Here is a 21,047-nt window from a genome sequence, read left to right as displayed (position 1 = left end):
GTTGAATGCACGGAACACACAGAAGTTTCACAGAATGCTTCTGTGTAGTTCTTATTTGAAGATATTCCTTTTCCACTATAGGCCTCTTAGCGCTCTGATTGTCCACTTGCAGTTTATTCAGAAAGAGTGTTTCAGATCTGCTCAATCAAAAATAAGGTTCAACTCTGTCAATTGAATTCACAGATCGGAAAGAAGTTTCACAGAATGCTTCTGTGTAGTTCTTATTTGAAGATATTCCTTTTCCACTATAGGCCTCTTAACGTTCCGAATGTCCACTTGCAGTTTATTCAGAAAGAGTGTTTCAGATCTGCTCAATCAAAAATAAGGTTCAACTCTGTTAGTTGAATGCACAGATCAGAAAGAAGTTTCACAGAATGCTTCTGGGTAGTTTGTATTTGAAGATATTCTTTTTTCCACTACAGGTCTCATTGCGCTCCGGAAGTCCAATTGTAGTTTCTACAGAAAGTGGGCTTCAGAAATGCTCACTCAAAAGTAAGGTTAAACTCAGTTAGTTGAATGCACGGAACACAAACAAGTTTCACAGAATGCTTCCGTGTAGTTCTTATTTGTAGATATTCCTTTTCTACTATAGGCCTCTTAGCTCTCCGAATGTCCACTTGCAGTTTATTCAGAAAGAGTGTTTCAGATCTGCTCAATCAAAAGTAAGGTTCAACTCTGTTAGTTGAATGCACAGATCAGAAAGAAGTTTCACAGAATGCTTCTGGGTAGTTTGTATTTGAACATATTCCTTTTTCCACTATAGGCCTCTTAACGCTCCGGATGTCCAATTGCAGTTTCTACAAAAAGTGTGTTTCAGAAGTGCTCAGTCAAAAGTAAGGTTAAACTCGGTTAGTTGAATGCACAGATCAGAAAGTAGTTTCACAGAATGCTTCTGTGTAGTTTTTATTTGAAGATATTCCCTTTTCCACTATAGGCCTCTTAGCGCTCCGAATGTCCACTTGAAATCTCTGTAGAAAGAGTGTTTCATAACTCCTCAATCAAAAGTAAGATTCAAACCTGTTAGTTGAATGCACTGATCAGAAAGAAGTTTCAGAGAATGCTTCTGTATAGTCTTTATTTGAAGATAACCCTTTTTCCACTGTAGTCCGCTTAGCGGTCCGAATGTCCACTTACAGTTTCTACAGAAAGAGTGTTTCAGAACTGCTCAATCAAAAGTAAGGTTCAACTATGTTAGTTGAATGCACGGAACACAAAGAAGTTTCACAGAATGCTTCTGTGTAGTTCTTATTTGAAGATATTCCTTTTCCACTATAGGCCTCTTAGCGCTCCGAATGTCCACTTGCCGTGTATTCAGAAAGAGTGTTTAAGATCTGCTCAATCAAAAGTAAGGTTCAACTCTGTCAATTGAATTCACAGATCAGAAAGAAGTTTCACAGAATGCTTCTGTGTAATTCTTATTTGAAGATATTCCTTTTCCACTACAGGCCTCTTAGCGCTCCGAATGTCCACTTGCCGTTTATTCAGAAAGAGTGTTTCAGATCTGCTCAATCAAAAATAAGGTTCAACTCTGTTAGTTGAATGCACAGATCAGAAAGAAGTTTCACAGAATGCTTCTGGGTAGTTTGTATTTGAACATAATCCTTTTTCCACTATAGGCCTCTTAACGCTCCGGATGTCCAATTACAGTTTCTACAAAAAGTGTGTTTCAGAAGTGCTCAGTCAAAAGTAAGGTTAAACTCAGTTAGTTGAATGCACAGATCAGAAAGTAGTTTCACAGAATGCTTCTGTGTAGTTTTTATTTGAAGATATTCCCTTTTCCACTGTAGGCCTCTTAGCGCTCCGAATGTCCACTTGAAATCTCTGTAGAAAGAGTGTTTCACAACTCCTCAATCAAAAGTAAGATTCAAATCTGTTAGTTGAATGCACTGATCAGAAAGAAATTTCACAGAATGCTTCTGTATAGTCTTTATTTGAAGATAACCCTTTTTCCACTGTAGTCCGCTTAGCGGTCCGAATGTCCACTTGCAGTTTCTACAGAAAGAGTGTTTTAGAAATCCTCAATCAAAAGTAAGGTTCAACTCTGTTAGTTGAATGCACAGAACAGAAAGATGTTTCACAGAATGCTTCTCTGTAGTTTTTATTTGCCGATATTCCTTCTTCCCCTATAGGCCTTTTAGCGCTCCGAATGTCCACTTTCAATTTCTATAGAAAGAGTGTTTGAGAACTGCTCAATCAAAACGAATTTTCAACTCTGTTAGTTGAATGCACTGAGCAGAAAGAAGTTTCACAGAATGCTTCTGTGTAGTCTTTATTGGAGGATATTCCTTTTTTTTTTATGATTTTTTTTTTTTTATTATACTTTAGGGTTTTAGGGTACATGTGCACAATGTGAAGGTTTGTTACATATGTATCCATGTGCCATGTTGATTTCCTGCACCCATAAACTCGTCATTTAGCATTAGGTGTATCTCCTAATGCTGTCCCTGCCCCGTCCCCCCACCCCACAACAGTCACCGGAGCGTGATTTTCCCCTTCCTGTTTCCATGAGTTCTCATTGTTCAATTCCCACCTATGAGTGAGAACATGCGATGTTTGGTTTTTTGTCCTTGCGATATTTTACTGAGAATGATGTTTTCCAGTTTCATCCATGTCCCTACAAAGGACGCGAACTCATCATTTTTTATGGCTGCATAGTATTCCATGGTGTATATGTGCCACATTTTCTTAATCCAGTCTATCGTTGTTGGACATTTGGGTTGGTTCCAACTCTTTGCTATTGTCAATAGTGCCGCAATAAACATATGTGTGCATGTGTCTTTATAGCAGCATGACTTATAGTCCTTTGGGTATATACCCAGTAATGGGATGGCTGGGTCAAATGGTATTTCTAGTTCTAGATACCTGAGGAATCGCCACACTGACTTCCACTAGTTTACAGTCCCACCAACAGTGTAAAAGTGTTCCTATTTCTCCAAATCCTCTCCAGCACCTGTTGTTTCCTGATTTTTTAATGATGGCCATTCTAACTGGTGTGAGATGGTATCTCACTGTGGTTTTGATTCGCATTTCTCTGATGGCCAGTGATGAGGAGCATTTCTTCATGTGTTTTTTGGCTGCATAAATGTCTTCTTTTGAGAATTGTCTGTTCATGTCCTCTGCCCACTTTTTGATGGGGTTGTTTGTTTTTTTCTTGTAAATTTGTTTGCGTTCGTTGTAGGTTGCAAAAATTTTCTCCCATTGTGTAGGTTGCCTGTTCACTCTGATGATAGTTTCTTTTGCTGTGCAGAAGCTCTTTAGTTTAATGAGATCCCATTTGTCGATTTTGGCTTTTGTTGCCATTGCTTTTGGTGTTTTAGACATGAAGTCCTTGCCCACGCCTATGTCCTGAATGGTATTGCCTAGGTTTTCTTGTAGGATTTTAATGGTTTTAAGACTAATATATAAGTCTTTAATCCATCTTGAATTAATTTTGGTATAAGGTGTAAGGAAGGGATCCAGTTGCAGCTTTCTACATATGGCTAGCCAGTTTTCCCAGCACCATTTATTAAATAGGGAAGCCTTTCCCCATTTCTTGTTTTTGTCAGGTTTGTCAAAGATCAGATAGTTGTAGCTATGCGGCATCATTCCTGAGGGCTCTGTTCTGTCCCATTGATCTATGTCTCTGTTGTGGTACCAGTACCATGCTGTTTTGGTTACCGTAGCGTGATGCCTCCAGCTTTGTCCTTTTGGCTTAGGATTGACTTGGCGATGCGGGCTCTTTTTTGGTTCCATATGAACTTTAAAGTAGTTTTTTCCAATTCTGTGAAGAAAGTCATTGGTAGCTTGATGGGGATGGCATTGAATCTATAAATTACCTTGGGCAGTATGGCCATTTTCACGATATTGATTCTTCCAACCAATGAGCATGGAATGTTCTTCCATTTGTTTGTATCCTCTTTTATTTCATTGAGCAGTGGTTTGTAGTTCTCCTTGAAGAGGTCCTTCACATCCCTTGTAAGTTGGATTCCTGGGTATTTTATTCTATTTGAAGCAATTGTGAATGGGAGTTCACTCATGATTTGGCTCTCTGTTTGTCTGTTATTGGTGTACAAGAATGCTTGTGATTTTTGTACATTAATTTTGTATCCTGAGACTTTGCTGAAGTTGCTAATCAGCTTAAGGAGATTTTGGGCTGAGACAATGGGGTTTTCTAGATATACAATCATGTCATCTGCAAACAGGGACAATTTGACTTCCTCTTTTCCTAATTGAATACACTTTATTTCCTTCTCCTGCCTGATTGCTCTGGCCAGGATATTCCTTTTTCCACTATCAACCATTTAGCGCTCCAAATGTCCACTTGCAGTTTCTGCAGAAAGAGTGTTTCAGAACTGCTCAATCAAAACTGAGGTTGAGCTATGTTAGTTGAATGCACAGGTCAGAAAGAAGTTTCACAGAATGCTTCCGGGTAGTTTGTATTTGAAGATATTCCTTTTTCCACTATAGGCCTCTTAGCGATCCGGATGTCCAATTGCAGTTTCTACAGAAAGTGTGTTTCAGAAGTGCTCAGTCAAAAGTAAGGTTAAACTCATTTACTTGAATGCACAGATCAGAAAGTAGTTTCACAGAATGCTTCTGTGTAGATTTTATTTGAAGATATTCCTTTTTTCACTATAGGCCTATTAGCGCTCCGAATGTCCAATTGAAATCTCTATAGAAAGAGTGTTTCAAAACTCCTCAATCAAAACTAAGGTTCAACTCTGTTAGTTGAATGCACAGAACAAAAAGATGTTTCACAGAATGCTTCTGTGAAGTTTTTTTTGAAGACATTCCTTTTTCCACTATAGGCCTCTTAGCGCACCGGTTGTCCACTTGCAGTTTCTACAGAAAGAGTGTTTCAGAACTGCTCAATCAAAAGTAAGGTTCAACTATGTTAGTTGAATGCACGGAACACACAGAAGTTTCACAGAATGCTTCTGTGTAGTTCTTATTTGAAGATATTCCTTTTCCACTATAGGCCTCTTAGCGCTCTGATTGTCCACTTGCAGTTTATTCAGAAAGAGTGTTTCAGATCTGCTCAATCAAAAATAAGGTTCAACTCTGTCAATTGAATTCACAGATTGGAAAGAAGTTTCACAGAATGCTTCTGTGTAGTTCTTATTTGAAGATATTCCTTTTCCACTATAGGCCTCTTAGCGTTCCGAATGTCCACTTGCAGTTTATTCAGAAAGAGTGTTTCAGATCTGCTCAATCAAAAATAAGGTTCAACTCTGTTAGTTGAATGCACAGATCAGAAAGAAGTTTCACAGAATGCTTCTGGGTAGTTTGTATTTGAAGATATTCTTTTTTCCACTACAGGTCTCATTGCGCTCCGGAAGTCCAATTGTAGTTTCTACAGAAAGTGGGCTTCAGAAATGCTCACTCAAAAGTAAGGTTAAACTCAGTTAGTTGAATGCATGGAACACAAACAAGTTTCACAGAATGCTTCCGTGTAGTTCTTATTTGAAGATATTCCTTTTCTACTATAGGCCTCTTAGCTCTCCGAATGTCCACTTGCAGTTTATTCAGAAAGAGTGTTTCAGATCTGCTCAATCAAAAGTAAGTTTCAACTCTGTTAGTTGAATGCACAGATCAGAAAGAAGTTTCACAGAATGCTTCTGGGTAGTTTGTATTTGAACATATTCCTTTTTCCACTATAGGCCTCTTAACGCTCCGGATGTCCAATTGCAGTTTCTACAAAAAGTGTGTTTCAGAAGTGCTCAGTCAAAAGTAAGGTTAAACTCGGTTAGTTGAATGCACAGATCAGAAAGTAGTTTCACAGAATGCTTCTGTGTAGTTTTTATTTGAAGATATTCCCTTTTCCACTATAGGCCTCTTAGGGCTCCGAATGTCCACTTGAAATCACTGTAGAAAGAGTGTTTCATAACTCCTCAATCAAAAGTAAGATTCAAACCTGTTAGTTGAATGCACTGATCAGAAAGAAGTTTCAGAGAATGCTTCTGTATAGTCTTTATTTGAAGATAACCCTTTTTCCACTGTAGTCCGCTTAGCGGTCCGAATGTCCACTTGCAGTTTCTACAGAAAGAGTGTTTCAGAACTGCTCAATCAAAAGTAAGGTTCAACTATGTTAGTTGAATGCACGGAACACAAAGAAGTTTCACAGAATGCTTCTGTGTAGTTCTTATTTGAAGATATTCCTTTTCCACTATAGGCCTCTTAGCGCTCCGAATGTCCACTTGCCGTGTATTCAGAAAGAGTGTTTAAGATCTGCTCAATCAAAAGTAAGGTTCAACTCTGTCAATTGAATTCACAGATCAGAAAGAAGTTTCACAGAATGCTTCTGTGTAGTATTTATTTGAAGATATTCCTTTTTCCACTGTAGTCCGCTTAGCGCTCCGAATGTCCACTTGCAGTTTCTACAGAAAGAGTGTTTCAGAACTGCTCAATCAAAAGTAAAGTTCAACTCTGTTAGTTGAATGCACAGGTCAGAAAGAAGTTTCACAGAATGCTTCTGGGTAGTTTGTATTTGAAGATATTCCTTTTTCCACTATAGGCCTCTTAGCTCTCTGGATGTCCAATTGCAGTTTCTACAGAATGTGTGTTTCAGAAGTGCTCAGTCAAAAGTAAGGTTAAACTCATTTACTTGAATGCACAGATCAGAAAGTAGTTTCACAGAATGCTTCTGTGTAGTTTTTATTTGAAGATATTCCTTTTTTCACTATAGGCCTCTTAGCGCTCCGAATGTCCAATTGAAATCTCTATAGAAAGAGTGTTTCAAAACTCCTCAATCAAATCTAAGGTTCAACTCTGTTAGTTGAATGCACAGAACAAAAAGATGTTTCACAGAATGCTTCTGTGTAGTTTTTTTTGAAGACATTCCTTTTTCCACTATAGGCCTCTTAGCGCACCGGTTGTCCCCTTGCAGTTTCTACAGAAAGAGTGTTTCAGAACTGCTCAATCAAAAGTAAGGTTCAACTATGTTAGTTGAATGCACGGAACACACAAAAGTTTCACAGAATGCTTCTGTGTAGTTCTTATTTGAAGATATTCCTTTTCCACTATAGGCCTCTTAGCGCTCCGAATGTCCACTTGCCGTTTATTCAGAAAGAGTGTTTCAGATCTGCTCAATCAAAAATAAGGTTCAACTCTGTTAGTTGAATGCACAGATCAGAAAGAAGTTTCACAGAATGCTTCTGGGTAGTTTGTATTTGAACATAATCCTTTTTCCACTATAGGCCTCTTAACGCTCCGGATGTCCAATTACAGTTTCTACAAAATTGTGTTTCAGAAGTGCTCAGTCAAAAGTAAGGTTAAACTCAGTTAGTTGAATGCACAGATCAGAAAGTAGTTTCACAGAATTCTTCTGTGTAGTTTTTATTTGAAGATATTCCCTTTTCCACTATAGGCCTCTTAGCGCTCCGAATGTCCACTTTAAATCTCTGTAGAAAGAGTGTTTCACAACTCCTCAATCAAAAGTAAGATTCAAATCTGTTAGTTGAATGCACTGATCAGAAAGAAATTTCACAGAATGCTTCTGTATAGTCTTTATTTGAAGATAACCCTTTTTCCACTGTAGTCCGCTTAGCGGTCCGAATGTCCACTTGCAGTTTCTACAGAAAGAGTGTTTTAGAAATCCTCAATCAAAAGTAAGGTTCAACTCTGTTAGTTGAATGCACAGAACAGAAAGATGTTTCACAGAATGCTTCTCTGTAGTTTTTATTTGCCGATATTCCTTCTTCCCCTATAGGCCTTTTAGCGCTCCGAATGTCCACTTTCAATTTCTATAGAAAGAGTGTTTCAGAACTGCTCAATCAAAACGAATTTTCAACTCTGTTAGTTGAATGCACTGAGCAGAAAGAAGTTTCACAGAATGCTTCTGTGTAGTCTTTATTGGAGGATATTCCTTTTTTTTTTTATGATTTTTTTTTTTTTTTATTATACTTTAGGGTTTTAGGGTACATGTGCACAATGTGAAGGTTTGTTACATATGTATCCATGTGCCATGTTGATTTCCTGCACCCATAAAGTCGTCATTTAGCATTAGGTGTATCTCCTAATGCTGTCCCTCCCCCGTCCCCCCACCCCACAACAGTCACCGGAGCGTGATTTTCCCCTTCCTGTTTCCATGAGTTCTCATTGTTCAATTCCCACCTATGAGTGAGAACATGCGATGTTTGGTTTTTTGTCCTTGCGATAGTTTACTGAGAATGATGTTTTCCAGTTTCATCCATGTCCCTACAAAGGACGCGAACTCATCATTTTTTATGGCTGCATAGTATTCCATGGTGTATATGTGCCACATTTTCTTAATCCAGTCTATCGTTGTTGGACATTTGGGTTGGTTCCAACTCTTTGCTATTGTCAATAGTGCCGCAATAAACATATGTGTGCATGTGTCTTTATAGCAGCATGACTTATAGTCCTTTGGGTATATACCCAGTAATGGGATGGCTGGGTCAAATGGTATTTCTAGTTCTAGATCCCTGAGGAATCGCCACACTGACTTCCACTAGTTTACAGTCCCACCAACAGTGTAAAAGTGTTCCTATTTCTCCAAATCCTCTCCAGCACCTGTTGTTTCCTGATTTTTTAATGATGGCCATTCTAACTGGTGTGAGACGGTATCTCACTGTGGTTTTGATTCGCATTTCTCTGATGGCCAGTGATGAGGAGCATTTCTTCACGTGTTTTTTGGCTGCATAAATGTCTTCTTTTGAGAATTGTCTGTTCATGTCCTCTGCCCACTTTTTGATGGGGTTGTTTGTTTTTTTCTTGTAAATTTGTTTGCGTTCATTGTAGGTTGCAAAAATTTTCTCCCATTGTGTAGGTTGCCTGTTCACTCTGATGATAGTTTCTTTTGCTGTGCAGAAGCTCTTTAGTTTAATGAGATCCCATTTGTCGATTTTGGCTTTTGTTGCCATTGCTTTTGGTGTTTTAGACATGAAGTCCTTGCCCACGCCTATGTCCTGAATGGTATTGCCTAGGTTTTCTTGTAGGATTTTAATGGTTTTAAGACTAATATATAAGTCTTTAATCCATCTTGAATTAATTTTGGTATAAGGTGTAAGGAAGGGATCCAGTTGCAGCTTTCTACATATGGCTAGCCAGTTTTCCCAGCACCATTTATTAAATAGGGAAGCCTTTCCCCATTTCTTGTTTTTGTCAGGTTTGTCAAAGATCAGATAGTTGTAGCTATGCGGCATCATTTCTGAGGGCTCTGTTCTGTCCCATTGATCTATGTCTCTGTTGTGGTACCAGTACCATGCTGTTTTGGTTACTGTAGCGTGATGCCTCCAGCTTTGTTCTTTTGGCTTAGGATTGACTTGGCGATGCGGGCTCTTTTTTGGTTCCATATGAACTTTAAAGTAGTTTTTTCCAATTCTGTGAAGAAAGTCATTGGTAGCTTGATGGGGATGGCATTGAATCTATAAATTACCTTGGGCAGTATGGCCATTTTCACGATATTGATTCTTCCAACCAATGAGCATGGAATGTTCTTCCATTTGTTTGTATCCTCTTTTATTTCATTGAGCAGTGGTTTGTAGTTCTCCTTGAAGAGGTCCTTCACATCCCTTGTAAGTTGGATTCCTAGGTATTTTATTCTCTTTGAAGCAATTGTGAATGGGAGTTCACTCATGATTTGGCGCTCTGTTGGTCTGTTATTGGGGTACAAGAATGCTTGTGATTTTTGTACATTAATTTTGTATCCTGAGACTTTGCTGAAGTTGCTAATCAGCTTAAGGAGATTTTGGGCTGAGACAACGTGGTTTTCTAGATATACAATCATGTCATCTGCAAACAGGGACAATTTGACTTCCTCTTTTCCTAATTGAATACACTTTATTTCCTTCTCCTGCCTGATTGCTCTGGCCAGGATATTCCTTTTTCAACTATCGACCATTTAGCGCTCCGAATGTCCACTTGCAGTTTCTGCAGAAAGAGTGTTTCAGAACTGCTCAATCAAAAGTAAAGTTCAACTCTGTTAGTTGAATGCACAGGTCAGAAAGAAGTTTCACAGAATGCTTCTGGGTAGTTTGTATTTGAAGATATTCCTTTTTCCACTATAGGCCTCTTAGCGATCCGGATGTCCAATTGCAGTTTCTACAGAAAGTGTGTTTCAGAAGTGCTCAGTCAAAAGTAAGGTTAAACTCATTTACTTGAATGCACAGATCAGAAAGTAGTTTCACAGAATGCTTCTGTGTAGTTTTTATTTGAAGATATTTCGTTTTTCACTATAGGCCTATTAGCGCTCCGAATGTCCAATTGAAATCTCTATAGAAAGAGTGTTTCAAAACTCCTCAATCAAAACTAAGGTTCAACTCTGTTAGTTGAATGCACAGAACAAAAAGATGTTTCACAGAATGCTTCTGTGAAGCTTTTTTTTGAAGACATTCCTTTTTCCACTATAGGCCTCTTAGCGCACCGGTTGTCCACTTGCAGTTTCTACAGAAAGAGTGTTTCAGAACTGCTCAATCAAAAGTAAGGTTAAACTATGTTAGTTGAATGCACGGAACACACAGAAGTTTCACAGAATGCTTCTGTGTAGTTCTTATTTGAAGATATTCCTTTTCCACTATAGGCCTCTTAGCGCTCTGATTGTCCACTTGCAGTTTATTCGGAAAGAGTGTTTCAGATCTGCTCAATCAAAAATAAGGTTCAACTCTGTCAATTGAATTCACAGATCGGAAAGAAGTTTCACAGAATGCTTCTGTGTAGTTCTTATTTGAAGATATTCCTTTTCCACTATAGGCCTCTTAGCGTTCCGAATGTCCACTTGCAGTTTATTCAGAAAGAGTGTTTCAGATCTGCTCAATCAAAAATAAGGTTCAACTCTGTTAGTTGAATGCACAGATCAGAAAGAAGTTTCACAGAATGCTTCTGGGTAGTTTGTATTTGAAGATATTCTTTTTTCCACTACAGGTCTCATTGCGCTCCGGAAGTCCAATTGTAGTTTCTACAGAAAGTGGGCTTCAGAAATGCTCACTCAAAAGTAAGGTTAAACTCAGTTCGTTGAATGCACGGAACACAAAGAAGTTTCACAGAATGCTTCCGTGTAGTTCTTATTTGAAGATATTTCTTTTCTACTATAGGCCTCTTAGCTCTCCGAATGTCCACTTGCAGTTTATTCAGAAAGAGTGTTTCAGATCTGCTCAATCAAAAGTAAGGTTCAACTCTGTTAGTTGAATGCACAGATCAGAAAGAAGTTTCACAGAATGCTTCTGGGTAGTTTGTATTTGAACATATTCCTTTTTCCACTATAGGCCTCTTAACGCTCCTGATGTCCAATTGCAGTTTCTACAAAAAGTGTGTTTCAGAAGTGCTCAGTCAAAAGTAAGGTTAAACTCGGTTAGTTGAATGCACAGATCAGAAAGTAGTTTCACAGAATGCTTCTGTGTAGTTTTTATTTGAAGATATTCCCTTTTCCACTATAGGCCTCTTAGCGCTCCGAATGTCCACTTGAAATCTCTGTAGAAAGAGTGTTTCATAACTCCTCAATCAAAAGTAAGATTCAAACCTGTTAGTTGAATGCACTGATCAGAAATAAGTTTCAGAGAATGCTTCTGTATAGTCTTTATTTGAAGGTAACCCTTTTTCCACTGTAGTCCGCTTAGCGGTCCGAATGTCCACTTGCAGTTTCTACAGAAAGAGTGTTTCAGAACTGCTCAATCAAAAGTAAGGTTCAACTATGTTAGTTGAATGCACGGAACACAAAGAAGTTTCACAGAATGCTTCTGTGTAGTTCTTATTTGAAGATATTCCTTTTCCACTATAGGCCTCTTAGCGCTCCGAATGTCCACTTGCCGTGTATTCAGAAAGAGTGTTTAAGATCTGCTCAATCAAAAGTAAGGTTCAACTCTGTCAATTGAATTCACAGATCAGAAAGAAGTTTCACAGAATGCTTCTGTGTAGTATTTATTTGAAGATATTCCTTTTTCCACTGTAGTCCGCTTAGCGCTCCGAATGTCCACTTGCAGTTTCTACAGAAAGAGTGTTTCAGAACTGCTCAATCAAAAGTAAAGTTCAACTCTGTTAGTTGAATGCACAGGTCAGAAAGAAGTTTCACAGAATGCTTCTGGGTAGTTTGTATTTGAAGATATTCCTTTTTCCACTATAGGCCTCTTAGCTCTCTGGATGTCCAATTGCAGTTTCTACAGAAAGTGTGTTTCAGAAGTGGTCAGTCAAAAGTAAGGTTAAACTCATTTACTTGAATGCACAGATCAGAAAGTAGTTTCACAGAATGCTTCTGTGTAGTTTTTATTTGAAGATATTCCTTTTTTCACTATAGGCCTCTTAGTGCTCCGAATGTCCAATTGAAATCTCTATAGAAAGAGTGTTTCAAAACTCCTCAATCAAATCTAAGGTTCAACTCTGTTAGTTGAATGCACAGAACAAAAAGATGTTTCACAGAATGCTTCTGTGTAGTTTTTTTTGAAGACATTCCTTTTTCCACTATAGGCCTCTTAGCGCACCGGTTGTCCCCTTGCAGTTTCTACAGAAAGAGTGTTTCAGAACTGCTCAATCAAAAGTAAGGTTCAACTATGTTAGTTGAATGCACGGAACACACAAAAGTTTCACAGAATGCTTCTGTGTAGTTCTTATTTGAAGATACTCCTTTTCCACTATAGGCCTCTTAGCGCTCCGAATGTCCACTTGCCGTTTATTCAGAAAGAGTGTTTCAGATCTGCTCAATCAAAAATAAGGTTCAACTCTGTTAGTTGAATGCACAGATCAGAAAGAAGTTTCACAGAATGCTTCTGGGTAGTTTGTATTTGAACATAATCCTTTTTCCACTATAGGCCTCTTAACGCTCCGGATGTCCAATTACAGTTTCTACAAAAAGTGTGTTTCAGAAGTGCTCAGTCAAAAGTAAGGTTAAACTCAGTTAGTTGAATGCACAGATCAGAAAGTAGTTTCACAGAATGCTTCTGTGTAGTTTTTATTTGAAGATATTCCCTTTTCCACTATAGGCCTCTTAGCGCTCCGAATGTCCACTTGAAATCTCTGTAGAAAGAGTGTTTCACAACTCCTCAATCAAAAGTAAGATTCAAATCTGTTAGTTGAATGCACTGATCAGAAAGAAATTTCACAGAATGCTTCTGTATAGTCTTTATTTGAAGATAACCCTTTTTCCACTGTAGTCCGCTTAGCGGTCCGAATGTCCACTTGCAGTTTCTACAGAAAGAGTGTTTTAGAAATCCTCAATCAAAAGTAAGGTTCAACTCTGTTAGTTGAATGCACAGAACAGAAAGATGTTTCACAGAATGCTTCTCTGTAGTTTTTATTTGCCGATATTCCTTCTTCCCCTATAGGCCTTTTAGCGCTCCGAATGTCCACTTTCAATTTCTATAGAAAGAGTGTTTCAGAACTGCTCAATCAAAACGAATTTTCAACTCTGTTAGTTGAATGCACTGAGCAGAAAGAAGTTTCACAGAATGCTTCTGTGTAGTCTTTATTGGAGGATATTCCTTTTTTTTTTATGATTTTTTTTTTTTTTATTATACTTTAGGGTTTTAGGGTACATGTGCACAATGTGAAGGTTTGTTACATATGTATCCATGTGCCATGTTGATTTCCTGCACCCATAAACTCGTCATTTAGCATTAGGTGTATCTCCTAATGCTGTCCCTCCCCCGTCCCCCCACCCCACAACAGTCACCGGAGCGTGATTTTCCCCTTCCTGTTTCCATGAGTTCTCATTGTTCAATTCCCACCTATGAGTGAGAACATGCGATGTTTGGTTTTTTGTCCTTGCGATATTTTACTGAGAATGATGTTTTCCAGTTTCATCCATGTCCCTACAAAGGACGCGAACTCATCATTTTTTATGGCTGCATAGTATTCCATGGTGTATATGTGCCACATTTTCTTAATCCAGTCTATCGTTGTTGGACATTTGGGTTGGTTCCAACTCTTTGCTATTGTCAATAGTGCCGCAATAAACATATGTGTGCATGTATCTTTATAGCAGCATGACTTATAGTCCTTTGGGTATATACCCAGTAATGGGATGGCTGGGTCAAATGGTATTTCTAGTTCTAGATCCCTGAGGAATCGCCACACTGACTTCCACTAGTTTACAGTCCCACCAACAGTGTAAAAGTGTTCCTATTTCTCCAAATCCTCTCCAGCACCTGTTGTTTCCTGATTTTTTAATGATGGCCATTCTAACTGGTGTGAGATGGTATCTCACTGTGGTTTTGATTCGCATTTCTCTGATGGCCAGTGATGAGGAGCATTTCTTCACGTGTTTTTTGGCTGCATAAATGTCTTCTTTTGAGAATTGTCTGTTCATGTCCTCTGCCCACTTTTTGATGGGGTTGTTTGTTTTTTTCTTGTAAATTTGTTTGCGTTCGTTGTAGGTTGCAAAAATTTTCTCCCATTGTGTAGGTTGCCTGTTCACTCTGATGATAGTTTCTTTTGCTGTGCAGAAGCTCTTTAGTTTAATGAGATCCCATTTGTCGATTTTGGCTTTTGTTGCCATTGCTTTTGGTGTTTTAGACATGAAGTCCTTGGCCACGCCTATGTCCTGAATGGTATTGCCTAGGTTTTCTTGTAGGATTTTAATGGTTTTAAGACTAATATATAAGTCTTTAATCCATCTTGAATTAATTTTGGTATAAGGTGTAAGGAAGGGATCCAGTTGCAGCTTTCTACATATGGCTAGCCAGTTTTCCCAGCACCATTTATTAAATAGGGAAGCCTTTCCCCATTTCTTGTTTTTGTCAGGTTTGTCAAAGATCAGATAGTTGTAGCTATGCGGCATCATTTCTGAGGGCTCTGTTCTGTCCCATTGATCTATGTCTCTGTTGTGGTACCAGTATCATGCTGTTTTGGTTACTGTAGCGTGATGCCTCCAGCTTTGTTCTTTTGGCTTAGGATTGACTTGGCGATGCGGGCTCTTTTTTGGTTCCATATGAACTTTAAAGTAGTTTTTTCCAATTCTGTGAAGAAAGTCATTGGTAGCTTGATGGGGATGGCATTGAATCTATAAATTACCTTGGGCAGTATGGCCATTTTCACGATATTGATTCTTCCAACCAATGAGCATGGAATGTTCTTCCATTTGTTTGTATCCTCTTTTATTTCATTGAGCAGTGGTTTGTAGTTCTCCTTGAAGAGGTCCCTCACATCCCTTGTAAGTTGGATTCCTAGGTATTTTATTCTCTTTGAAGCAATTGTGAATGGGAGTTCACTCATGATTTGGCTCTCTGTTGGTCTGTTATTGGGGTACAAGAATGCTTGTGATTTTTGTACATTAATTTTGTATCCTGAGACTTTGCTGAAGTTGCTAATCAGCTTAAGGGGATTTTGGGCTGAGACAACGGGGTTTTCTAGATATACAATCATGTCATCTGCAAACAGGGACAATTTGACTTCCTCTTTTCCTAATTGAATACACTTTATTTCCTTCTCCTGCCTGATTGCTCTGGCCAGGATATTCCTTTTTCAACTATCGACCATTTAGCGCTCCGAATGTCCACTTGCAGTTTCTGCAGAAAGAGTGTTTCAGAACTGCTCAATCAAAAGTAAAGTTCAACTCTGTTAGTTGAATGCACAGGTCAGAAAGAAGTTTCACAGAATGCTTCTGGGTAGTTTGTATTTGAAGATATTCCTTTCTCCACTATAGGCCTCTTAGCGATCCGGATGTCCAATTGCAGTTTCTACAGAAAGTGTGTTTCAGAAGTGCTCAGTCAAAAGTAAGGTTAAACTCATTTACTTGAATGCACAGATCAGAAAGTAGTTTCACAGAATGCTTCTGTGTAGTTTTTATTTGAAGATATTTCTTATTTCACTATAGGCCTATTAGCGCTCCGAATGTCCAATTGAAATCTCTATAGAAAGAGTGTTTCAAAACTCCTCAATCAAAACTAAGGTTCAACTCTGTTAGTTGAATGCACAGAACAAAAAGATGTTTCACAGAATGCTTCTGTGAAGTTTTTTTTGAAGACATTCCTTTTTCCACTATAGGCCTCTTAGCGCACCGGTTGTCCACTTGCAGTTTCTACAGAAAGAGTGTTTCAGAACTGCTCAATCAAAAGTAAGGTTCAACTATGTTAGTTGAATGCACGGAACACACAGAAGTTTCACAGAATGCTTCTGTGTAGTTCTTATTTGAAGATATTCCTTTTCCACTATAGGCCTCTTAGCGCTCTGATTGTCCACTTGCAGTTTATTCGGAAAGAGTGTTTCAGATCTGCTCAATCAAAAATAAGGTTCAACTCTGTCAATTGAATTCACAGATCGGAAAGAAGTTTCACAGAATGCTTCTGTGTAGTTCTTATTTGAAGATATTCCTTTTCCACTATAGGCCTCTTAGCGTTCCGAATGTCCACTTGCAGTTTATTCAGAAAGAGTGTTTCAGATCTGCTCAATCAAAAATAAGGTTCAACTCTGTTAGTTGAATGCACAGATCAGAAAGAAGTTTCACAGAATGCTTCTGGGTAGTTTGTATTTGAAGATATTCTTTTTTCCACTACAGGTCTCATTGCGCTCCGGAAGTCCAATTGTAGTTTCTACAGAAAGTGGGCTTTAGAAATGCTCACTCAAAAGTAAGGTTAAACTCAGTTAGTTGAATGCACGGAACACAAAGAAGTTTCACAGAATGCTTCCGTGTAGTTCTTATTTGAAGATATTCCTTTTCTACTATAGGCCTCTTAGCTCTCCGAATGTCCACTTGCAGTTTATTCAGAAAGACTGTTTCAGATCTGCTCAATCAAAAGTAAGGTTCAACTCTGTTAGTTGAATGCACAGATCAGAAAGAAGTTTCACAGAATGCTTCTGGGTAGTTTGTATTTGAACATATTCCTTTTTCCACTATAGGCCTCTTAACGCTCCGGATGTCCAATTGCAGTTTCTACAAAAAGTGTGTTTCAGAAGTGCTCAGTCAAAAGTAAGGTTAAACTCGGTTAGTTGAATGCACAGATCAGAAAGTAGTTTCACAGAATGCTTCTGTGTAGTTTTTATTTGAAGATATTCCCTTTTCCACTATAGGCCTCTTAGCGCTCCGAATGTCCACTTGAAATCTCTGTAGAAAGAGTGTTTCATAACTCCTCAATCAAAAGTAAGATTCAACCCTGTTAGTTGAATGCACTGATCAGAAAGAAGTTTCAGAGAATGCTTCTGTATAGTCTTTATTTGAAGATAACCCTTTTTCCACTGTAGTCCGCTTAGCGGTCCGAATGTCCACTTGCAGTTTCTACAGAAAGAGTGTTTCAGAACTGCTCAATCAAAAGTAAGGTTCAACTATGTTAGTTGAATGCACGGAACACAAAGAAGTTTCACAGAATGCTTCTGTGTAGTTCTTATTTGAAGATATTCCTTTTCCACTATAGGCCTCTTAGCGCTCCGAATGTCCACTTGCCGTGTATTCAGAAAGAGTGTTTAAGATCTGCTCAATCAAAAGTAAGGTTCAACTCTGTCAATTGAATTCACAGATCAGAAAGAAGTTTCACAGAATGCTTCTGTGTAGTATTTATTTGAAGATATTCCTTTTTCCACTGTAGTCCGCTTAGCGCTCCGAATGTCCACTTGCAGTTTCTACAGAAAGAGTGTTTCAGAACTGCTCAATCAAAAGTAAAGTTCAACTCTGTTAGTTGAATGCACAGGTCAGAAAGAAGTTTCACAGAATGCTTCTGGGTAGTTTGTATTTGAAGATATTCCTTTTTCCACTATAGGCCTCTTAGCTCTCTGGATGTCCAATTGCAGTTTCTACAGAAAGTGTGTTTCAGAAGTGCTCAGTCAAAAGTAAGGTTAAACTCATTTACTTGAATGCACAGATCAGAAAGTAGTTTCACAGAATGCTTCTGTGTAGTTTTTATTTGAAGATATTCCTTTTTTCACTATAGGCCTCTTAGCGCTCCGAATGTCTAATTGAAATCTCTATAGAAAGAGTGTTTCAAAACTCCTCAATCAAATCTAAGGTTCAACTCTGTTAGTTGAATGCACAGAACAAAAAGATGTTTCACAGAATGCTTCTGTGTAGTTTTTTTTGAAGACATTCCTTTTTCCACTATAGGCCTCTTAGCGCACCGGTTGTCCACTTGCAGTTTCTACAGAAAGAGTGTTTCAGAACTGCTCAATCAAAAGTAAGGTTCAACTATGTTAGTTGAATGCACGGAACACACAAAAGTTTCACAGAATGCTTCTGTGTAGTTCTTATTTGAAGATATTCCTTTTCCACTATAGGCCTCTTAGCGCTCCGAATGTCCACTTGCCGTTTATTCAGAAAGAGTGTTTCAGATCTGCTCAATCAAAAATAAGGTTCAACTCTGTTAGTTGAATGCACAGATCAGAAAGAAGTTTCACAGAATGCTTCTGGGTAGTTTGTATTTGAACATAATCCTTTTTCCACTATAGGCCTCTTAACGCTCCGGATGTCCAATTACAGTTTCTACAAAAAGTGTGTTTCAGAAGTGCTCAGTCAAAAGTAAGGTTAAACTCAGTTAGTTGAATGCACAGATCAGAAAGTAGTTTCACAGAACGCTTCTGTGTAGTTTTTATTTGAAGATATTCCCTTTTCCACTATAGGCCTCTTAGCGCTCCGAATATCCACTTGAAATCTCTGTAGAAAGAGTGTTTCACAACTCCTCAATCAAAAGTAAGATTCAAATCTGTTAGTTGAATGCACTGATCAGAAAGAAATTTCACAGAATGCTTCTGTATAGTCTTTATTTGAAGATAACCCTTTTTCCACTGTAGTCCGCTTAGCGGTCCGAATGTCCACTTGCAGTTTCTACAGAAAGAGTGTTTTAGAAATCCTCAATCAAAAGTAAGGTTCAACTCTGTTAGTTGAATGCACAGAACAGAAAGATGTTTCACAGAATGCTTCTCTGTAGTTTTTATTTGCCGATATTCCTTCTTCCCCTATAGGCCTTTTAGCGCTCCGAATGTCCACTTTCAATTTCTATAGAAAGAGTGTTTCAGAACTGCTCAATCAAAACGAATTTTCAACTCTGTTAGTTGAATGCACTGAGCAGAAAGAAGTTTCACAGAATGCTTCTGTGTAGTCTTTATTGGAGGATATTCCTTTTTTTTTTTATGATTTTTTTTTTTTTATTATACTTTAGGGTTTTAGGGTACATGTGCACAATGTGAAGGTTTGTTACATATGTATCCATGTGCCATGTTGATTTCCTGCACCCATAAAGTCGTCATTTAGCATTAGGTGTATCTCCTAATGCTGTCCCTCCCCCGTCCCCCCACCCCACAACAGTCACCGGAGCGTGATTTTCCCCTTCCTGTTTCCATGAGTTCTCATTGTTCAATTCCCACCTATGAGTGAGAACATGCGATGTTTGGTTTTTTGTCCTTGCGATAGTTTACTGAGAATGATGTTTTCCAGTTTCATCCATGTCCCTACAAAGGACGCGAACTCATCATTTTTTATGGCTGCATAGTATTCCATGGTGTATATGTGCCACATTTTCTTAATCCAGTCTATCGTTGTTGGACATTTGGGTTGGTTCCAACTCTTTGCTATTGTCAATAGTGCCGCAATAAACATATGTGTGCATGTGTCTTTATAGCAGCATGACTTATAGTCCTTTGGGTATATACCCAGTAATGGGATGGCTGGGTCAAATGGTATTTCTAGTTCTAGATCCCTGAGGAATCGCCACACTGACTTCCACTAGTTTACAGTCCCACCAACAGTGTAAAAGTGTTCCTATTTCTCCAAATCCTCTCCAGCACCTGTTGTTTCCTGATTTTTTAATGATGGCCATTCTAACTGGTGTGAGACGGTATCTCACTGTGGTTTTGATTCGCATTTCTCTGATGGCCAGTGATGAGGAGCATTTCTTCACGTGTTTTTTGGCTGCATAAATGTCTTCTTTTGAGAATTGTCTGTTCATGTCCTCTGCCCACTTTTTGATGGGGTTGTTTGTTTTTTTCTTGTAAATTTGTTTGCGTTCGTTGTAGGTTGCAAAAATTTTCTCCCATTGTGTAGGTTGCCTGTTCACTCTGATGATAGTTTCTTTTGCTGTGCAGAAGCTCTTTAGTTTAATGAGATCCCATTTGTCGATTTTGGCTTTTGTTGCCATTGCTTTTGGTGTTTTAGACATGAAGTCCTTCCCCACGCCTATGTCCTGAATGGTATTGCCTAGGTTTTCTTGTAGGATTTTAATGGTTTTAAGACTAATATATAAGTCTTTAATCCATCTTGAATTAATTTTGGTATAAGGTGTAAGGAAGGGATCCAGTTGCAGCTTTCTACATATGGCTAGCCAGTTTTCCCAGCACCATTTATTAAATAGGGAAGCCTTTCCCCATTTCTTGTTTTTGTCAGGTTTGTCAAAGATCAGATAGTTGTAGCTATGCGGCATCATTTCTGAGGGCTCTGTTCTGTCCCATTGATCTATGTCTCTGTTGTGGTACCAGTACCATGCTGTTTTGGTTACTGTAGCGTGATGCCTCCAGCTTTGTTCTTTTGGCTTAGGATTGACTTGGCGATGCGGGCTCTTTTTTGGTTCCATATGAACTTTAAAGTAGTTTTTTCCAATTCTGTGAAGAAAGTCATTGGTAGCTTGATGGGGATGGCATTGAATCTATAAATTACCTTGGGCAGTATGGCCATTTTCACGATATTGATTCTTCCAACCAATGAGCATGGAATGTTCTTCCATTTGTTTGTATCCTCTTTTATTTCATTGAGCAGTGGTTTGTAGTTCTCCTTGAAGAGGTCCTTCACATCCCTTGTAAGTTGGATTCCTAGGTATTTTATTCTCTTTGAAGCAATTGTGAATGGGAGTTCACTCATGATTTGGCTCTCTGTTGGTCTGTTATTGGGGTACAAGAATGCTTGTGATTTTTGTACATTAATTTTGTATCCTGAGACTTTGCTGAAGTTGCTAATCAGCTTAAGGAGATTTTGGGCTGAGACAACGGGGTTTTCTAGATATACAATCATGTCATCTGCAAACAGGGACAATTTGACTTCCTCTTTTCCTAATTGAATACACTTTATTTCCTTCTCCTGCCTGATTGCTCTGGCCAGGATATTCCTTTTTCAACTATCGACCATTTAGCGCTCCGAATGTCCACTTGCAGTTTCTGCAGAAAGAGTGTTTCAGAACTGCTCAATCAAAAGTAAAGTTCAACTCTGTTAG

This window comes from Symphalangus syndactylus, chromosome 10 (assembly GCF_028878055.3).
Source record: "Symphalangus syndactylus isolate Jambi chromosome 10, NHGRI_mSymSyn1-v2.1_pri, whole genome shotgun sequence".
Classification (NCBI taxonomy): domain Eukaryota; kingdom Metazoa; phylum Chordata; class Mammalia; order Primates; family Hylobatidae; genus Symphalangus; species Symphalangus syndactylus.
The sequence above is the reverse complement of the archived record's forward strand: the minus strand, read 5'-3'. Positions refer to the sequence as shown.